The 7,609-nt window shown below is 44.8% G+C and overlaps 1 protein-coding gene across 2 annotated transcripts in view; it reads right to left on the minus strand.

Moving 5' to 3' along the window:
- The window catches only part of LOC122816534 (dual specificity mitogen-activated protein kinase kinase 3), a 982,929-nt gene that overhangs the window by 881,272 nt on the left and 94,048 nt on the right, over positions 1 to 7,609 (minus strand). The window lies entirely within an intron of this gene.

The following is a 7,609-nucleotide window of genomic DNA, read 5'->3' on the forward strand; positions in this document are numbered from 1 at the left end:
AATTCTGAGTTGGACATGGCTTTGTAAGTCAGGCAGGGATCACCTCTGAGTAAGCGATATGCCACTGAGTACAGCCGGAGTTGTTTCAGTCGGGCTGCATAGGACATATATGTTTGAGACCAGTAATCCTCTTGGTGAGGTACTTTTGTGGTCTTTCCAGCGTTGGAAGTGTTTTGTGAACCCCAAATGGGGCATTGTACTCTATGACGGGTCTAATGAGTGATGAGTAGAGGGGCACTATAACCTCTACTTCTAGATGCAAACCCTTTAGTAATTAGATGGGCTACATATTAGGATTTCCTAACTACTTTGGCAATATGATTGTCAAAGGAGAGAATACTATCTACCTGGGTCCCCAGATCTCTTGTTACCTCTTCTGGAATAAGGGGGCTGCCACCTATGTGGTAATTCGTAGGTGTTTTGTTTTTCCCCAAACAGGATGACTATGCACTTTTTGGCATTTAGCTTGTGGCCCTGACTTTGACACCAGGTGTCAGTCTCAGTAAGGCCCTTTTGGAGGATGCCCGTGTCAGCCAGAGTCTCAATTATGGCTCCCAGTTTGCAGTCATCGGCGAACTTGGTTAGCCAAAGTCCTCCTGTGTTTGCCTGTACTTCTGAGAAGTATATGCCAAACAGTAGGGGTCCCAGGACCGAGCCTTGCGGGACACCACTTGTGACTGGTTTAGAGTCGGACCTGGAGCCTGCTATTCTTACCGTGTGAGTTCTGTCTGTAAGCCAGCTGGCAACCCATCTTGTGACATAGGGGCTTATGTTCAGGCTGGTGAGTTTTTCTGTAATACCAGAGTGGGGAATGGTGTCGAAAGCCTTGGCGAGGTCACGGTAGGTTGTGTGTGAACCACCTTTCCCTTGTCTATGGCCTTGGTGACTGCCTCGAAGAAGTCAACCAGGTTTAGTAGGCATGATCTGCCCTTAAAGCCGAACTGGGCCAGGTGAAGTGTTTGGAGGTTCCCAATGTCTTAAAGGAGTCCCAAGATGATGCGCTCCATAGCCTTGCATACCAGGCTAGTCAGGCTTATGGGGTGATAGTTACCAGGGTCAGTTGTGGCCCTCCTTTGTGGAGAGGAATAACCATTGCTGTGCGCCATTCAATGGGCATGTAGCCTGTGGAAAGCCTGAGGTTGAACAGCGTGTTTAGGTGGGGGGGGTTCGTTCGTTCTGTAGTTCGTGCAAGATGCAGCCTGGAACACCATCTGGTCCCATTGACACTGTTTTTGGCTTTTGAAAGGGCTGTTTTCACCTGTGCGCCTGTGATTTTTGGGACACTACACTTTTCCGGTACTGTTGTGGACCCTTCTGAAGGTGAGAGAGGGGTGATGTTTGCACTGAATCTATCTGCCAGGATGTTGGCAATATCAGTAGGTTCAGTACATTTTGTGCTATTTTGCACTAGTTCAGTGCATATCTGCGAGTTGCCACTTAGATTCTTAACACAGCTAAAGAAGGCTTTGTGGTTTTCTTTTGAATCCTTGGCTATTTTTCTTTCGAAGTTAGCCTTGGATGATTTTCATGAGGGACCTCAGTTTCTTACTGATACTGATCAGGGATGTCTTTCCTTCTTGTGATTTGCTTTTTTTCTGAAATAGTTTCCTCCTTCTATTGTATAGCCTGTTTATTGCAGAGGTCCACCAAACTGGTTTCCTTCTCTTAGAGTAGTGAGTTTATGGTCTGATCTAACCAGTGACGGGTTGACCTCCGGTGTGGAACACCAGTCGCCCATGTTGGTGATGACCAGGTCCAATATGTTTTCCCCTCTGGTAGGGGAGTTTATCAGCTGATCCAGGGCGTTTGAGTTGATGAATTCCAGGAAGCGCTGGGCCTGGGAATTTGTACTCTAGTTTTCCCAGTGAATGGTAGGGTAATTGAAATCGCCCAATATCAGGGTGTTTGGCAGGACCTTCATGTTTTCCAGTGTCTCCAGAAAGGTGGAGTAGTGGTCCTGGGTAATGGAGGGTGATCTGTAGCAGGCCACAATTTGTATTGCAGATTTGCCCGATGTTAGTTGCACATGGATGATCTCAGATGTATCGTGCTGCGCAACTAACCTAGAGGTATAGGTATACTTGATGAATATGGATACACCCCCTCCCTTTTGTGTTTCTGTCCATGTTCTGTGGCCGAAACCTGTGGTATGAGTTGTAGCCCGGTAATGCTGGGGTGCTCTCTAGAGCCTTGAACCAGGTTTCAGTTACTGCACAGATGTCGACGTTCTCCATACTGAGGAGTGCTTCGAGCACGTGCATTTTGAGATTTAAACTCCTGGCATAGAGTAGCATAACCCTCAGTTTTTTGTTAATTGTGCTGTTTACGGAGGTGGGCTTGATTTCTGAGCCTTGCCTAAAAAAGGCACTATGGGGGCAGCAAGAGCCTTGGCCAGTATTCGAAAGCCTAGGGGTGACAGGTGCAAGCCATCTCTTGCGAAGCAACGCGGCTTGTCGTGCATGTCGTCCCAGGCTGACAGACACTGGATCCCCTTTGAATGACACCATAAGCTTAGCCAGTTGTTGAAATGCATCATTTTTTCTTTATACTGAGGTATCACTAATGGTGAGGGCAGGATGCTACTCAGGGTCAGGGTCATACCAGCCTGGGCTACATGATCAGAGTGCTCTTCCATGTCTCTTTTCATGTAGTCCACGGAGGTACTTCTCGGGTCATTCACACCAACACGAACAATGAGAGAGTCATATTTGTACTTGTTCTGGAGTGACCCGAGTGCTTGTGTTATGTGGCGGATTCTGGCTCCCGACAGGCAGCTAACAGTAACCTTCTGCTTATCCAGCCTAGTGAGTGGGATGTCAGTGTGCCTGACTATAGAGTCACCTATTACTAGTGTGTTGGGTATGTTATTTCGCCTTAAGGGCTATGATTGTGCGGCACACAGATTTTGTGTTTTATGTGTTGTCTGGTTTGTGACGGGAAGTGCAGGTTGTTTGGGTGTCTGCTTTCGAGGTCTCTGATGCCTTTGCAGGTTTTTATTTAGAGCCTCAGAGTATGATTTTGTGTATTTATGTGTATTTTTTGCTAGTGCTGTTTTAGTAGGTCTGTGTGCTGCTGCAGTTGTGGTGCAAGTGTTAACCTACTCCTCTTGACTGTCTGCTCCAGGCTTGGGTGGAGACAGCTTAGCTTCCAGTTTGGCTGTATAATTGTATCTCTCACATATGTGTTTTGTGCTAAGAGGAGAGGGTTGGCTGTGTACATGAGGCAGTTGTAACATTTCCTCAGGATACCCAGATTCACCAGCTGGACTGGAGAGTGCACCAGAAGTTGTCCTTTGGTCATGCCTGAATAGTAGGGCGAGCTGTTTAGTCGCTTGGTTGGTGAGGGGTAAATAAAGAGCGAGCCTTGCCCTGCTGGGCAATCAGTGTCAGGGTATATTAGTGCTTGCTATTAGGTCTGAGCAAGTACTGGTCTGTAAGATGCTTTTTGAGTGCTTAGGTTGAGAGTTAGACTAGTTTCAAGGGAAAAACTGAAGAGGAGACTTAGTGGAGCAGGGAAAAATTAAACCACAGCTAACCGGCACTGCCCAGTGAGCAATACCGTGCAGACGCGTTTTTTATAGTAGGGAAATGAAAGAGAGAAATTAGCCCAAAATGGCCAATAAACTACTAACTTCTGGGCTGGAACCACTCCTCCAGGGACAGATAGGTTGCTCAAAGCTCCCCTCTCTCACAGGTGAGCAGAGAAACTTCCTTCTATCCAAGTAAGGTATGGGCAACTCAGAAACTAGTATCATAGCCCTGAATTCAGCACTAGCCTCAGCTGCATGCAATATAACCTGCATTTCCTTGTTTTCTGCACATTCAGAGTTTAACAACATTTTTTGTTTAAGCAATGCCATGACATGTTGCTGATATTTGAGCATATGAAACTGACAGTTTTAAGGCCCTTATAGCCAAGGTAGCAGATGTGTAAATCTTTTTTCCCCATCTATCCAGTGTCCTAGCATCCCTGTCAGAAGGGCTAGGGTTTTTTTGCAGCAGAAGCCTCGACTCCCTTGGGACCCTGAGAAATAGTTTCTGGGTCTGCAGCAGGGTTTTTAAAAATGAATTTATGAGAGTCAGGAACCCTGTAATATCTGTCAGGCTTAACAGGAGCTGGCGGTAAGGAGTCAGGGGTAAGGCTAGACTCCGAAAACACATCTACAATGTCTAACACAGGAGGGATGGCTAGTGGCTTGTGCTGAGGTAGTAACAGGAAATCCCTGAGCCTCTTTAGATTCTGAAAAATCTTGGCTCTCCCAGTGGAAATGCTCCCTCATGGTATGTAAGGTTTCCCCAAAAGTATAGCCCTCGGGAGGAGAAGCTGAAGGTATGGATTCTTCAGCATCAGAATCGTCATGGGGGGGGGAAAGAATATTCCTGATCAGAAGAGGAATCAGAAGAAATGGAAACCTGATCTGAAGATTCATAGTCAGTCTCTTGCCTAGGCCTCTTATCAGGAGTGGGATGGGAACCCCTGATCAAGGTAATCAAGTCTTCGGCCATTTTGAGCATCTGCTTTTTGGGCATGGAGGCCTGTCCACGTGGCTCTTGTGTTTGTTTCTTTGCCTTTGAAGGTGCTTTAGTCTTTGCCTTTGAAGTCGGTTTAATGTATAGATGTTTGGGTCTGAAAACACCCTCAGAAGCCGGTGCCTGCTCAGCGGCTCCGGACCCATCTGAAGGATTAGCGTCCAAGGCACCAATACCTTGAGTCTCCAGCGGCATGGCCGACTCCACGTGGGAGTTGGTAGCAGCCTGTGACTCTAAAGTAGCGACCGTTAAGGGCTGTGAAAGCGCCTCACTGAGAACCGGCGACTGGCTTAGGAGAAGCTTCGTCGGTTTTGTGCCTCGGATGTCTTTCTTTTTGTTTTTTGTGAACTCCGTAGTCGGATGGCTTTCCGACGACATTTCTGGATAATTAAACCGGCGTCCAAAGTAGGTTAAAGCAAAATCATACTGACGCTTAATAGTGCATTGGTTAAATCTAGCACAAAACCGGCAACCTAGAAAGTTATGATCAGGGCCTAGGCAAGGAATACAGTAAGAATGAAAGTCCTTATGAGGTATTTGCTTCCCACAAGAAATACAATTATTAACTTTTTCTGACATCGGTTCTGGAGCAAGAAAAAAAGTTTCCCCAATGGGGTACTTAGCTTTATAGAAGACTTTGGACCTGAAATTCGAACTCGAAAATCTCAGGAGTAGGCCGACCGGCACTTGCAAACTGCTTCTGCTTCGGGCACCGCATGGCAAGAAAGACTAAAGAAAATGGCGTCGGCTGCTTCTTTTATACCCCTGACGACCTGATGTCAGGGAAGGGGCGACGGCAGCCGACGCAGGACCCAAGACTTTGGAATTCAGGCCGACTGAGGGCAACCTGCCAGCAGGATTACCCAAATGTAATGACTGCAACAGTGAAACACGAAGAACATCTAGTATCACAGCCCTGAATTCAGCACTAGCCTGAAAACTGGAATGCTTAGAAAGGCAGGAAACAAGGAATTTTTTCTGTTTTTTTTTGTTTTTTTTTTTTTGAAAAGATAAGGCAAAAACAGTAAAAAAAAATACAATTAAAACAGCTTTAAATTACTACAAACGATCAGAAAAGGCTATCACACTTTAGTGTGCAGCCTACAACAGTTAAACAAATTATTTAAACAAAAAGCAACTTTTTAAAAGTGCAGGCAGTCAAATAAGTACAATATGTGAAAAAAAAAAACAAGCTTTTAAATCACAATAAATGCTGGAAAATCTGCATTTAGGCGGAAAACAGTGAAGTACAGCAAGAAAGTACAGAAAACTGATACTTAATCACTCCAAAGTCTCGCTCCTAAGCTAGAAGGCTTATATCGTTTAAGGCTTTCTAGTTCTACCCAGTGGGTTAGTTACAGGAAAGATGGGGAACAAGCGCAAATGTGGTCTTTTAAACTATAAAGTTGAAAGAGACAGACAAACTGTCCAAATGGTCAATAAACTACAATTTCTGGGCCAAGAACCTCTCCTCTCGTGGTAGACAGGCTACCTAATGCTTACCACTCCCAATGATAAGCTAGAAGGCTTTCCTCCAACACAGAAAGGCTTAGGGGCTCAGAAGCTTACTAACAATCCTGGATACAGCAACTCTAACCGGACTAGGCTAGTTATAGGAAAGGTGGGAAACAGGCACAAGTGCGGCTTTCAAACCAGAAAGTTGAAAGAGATGGAAAAAACTGCTCAAACAGCCAATAGCTACAATTTCTGGGCCAGGAACCACTCCTCTTGTGGTAGATAGGCTACCTGATGTTTACCACTGCCAATGATAAACTAGAAGGCTTCTCTCCAACATGGAAAGGCTTGGGGGGCTCAGAAGCTTACAAAGAGTCCTGGATACAGCAAATCTGTACATGGACTAGACTAACAACAGGAAAGGCAGGAAACAAGCATAAACACAGGCTTTTAAATCAGAAGGTTGAAAGAAATGGAAAAGCTTCCCAAACGGCCAATAAACTATCATTTCTGGGCCAGAAACAACTCCTCCTGTGGTAGATAGGTTACCTAGTGCTTACCACTCCTACTGATGAGCTAGAAGGCTTCTTTCCAACACAGAAGGGCTTGGGGGGCTCAGAAGCTTACCAAAGGTCCTGAATATAGCAAATCTGTACCTGGATTACACTAATTATAAGAAAGGCAGGGACTAAACGCAAAACGGGCTTTTAACCAGAAAGTAGAGAGAGATGAACAAACTGCCCAAACGGTGAATGAACTACAATTTCAAGGCCAAAACTCACTCTTCCCGTGGTAGATAGGCTACCTAGTGCTCATCACTTCTACTGATGAGCTAGAAGGCTTCCGTCCAACACAGAAAGGCTTGGGGGCCTCAGAAGCTTACCAACATTCCTGGATACAGCAAGTCTGTATCTGGACTTGACTAGTTACAGGAAAGGCAGGAAATAAGCTTAGTATTTTTTTTTTGTTTTTTACAGAAAAGCAGCTAAAACAGCAGTAAATACAATTCAAATTGTAGTGCAGGCCAGCACACCCAAGCGTGTAGCAACACTACGGCAAATACAGTTTAAGTAAGTGCAATTAAATTAACAAATGACTAAAAAACAACTGCAGAAGGCAGTAAATTAGAAGGCTACTAACAAGCAGTAATAAGTGCAGAGTAAGAGCGACTGGACAGATAACAGCACTCAGAACAGCAACTAAGTCAGTTACAGTAAGAGCAGATTAATATATATATATATATATATATATATATATATAGATATATATATATATATATATATATATACACACACACATTCTTTTTTTGGGGGGGGGGTGACAGAGCAGGATTAACAGACTACAGGGGTTGTCCTTCCCAAATGCTCTAATTGTACACAGTAGGACTGCCTGAAATCAGAATATGATCTCACTGCACTCAGTTTAGTGAGCAAATGAGATGGGCCCAGGAGGAGTATCCAAATACAAATCTACAAGAGGGGCGGGAAATTTCAAAGCCACCAACATTAATACCAAAACCAGAAGAGAGGGTGGGTGGGGACTAACTGTAGAGAGACAGCCACAACTTCAGTTGAGTTAATATTCAGTGAAAAACACAAATAAATTAAATACAGTACTACATGCAA

This window comes from Protopterus annectens, chromosome 12.part0 (assembly GCF_019279795.1).
Source record: "Protopterus annectens isolate FY-2018-M chromosome 12.part0, PAN1.0, whole genome shotgun sequence".
NCBI lineage: Eukaryota > Metazoa > Chordata > Ceratodontiformes > Protopteridae > Protopterus > Protopterus annectens.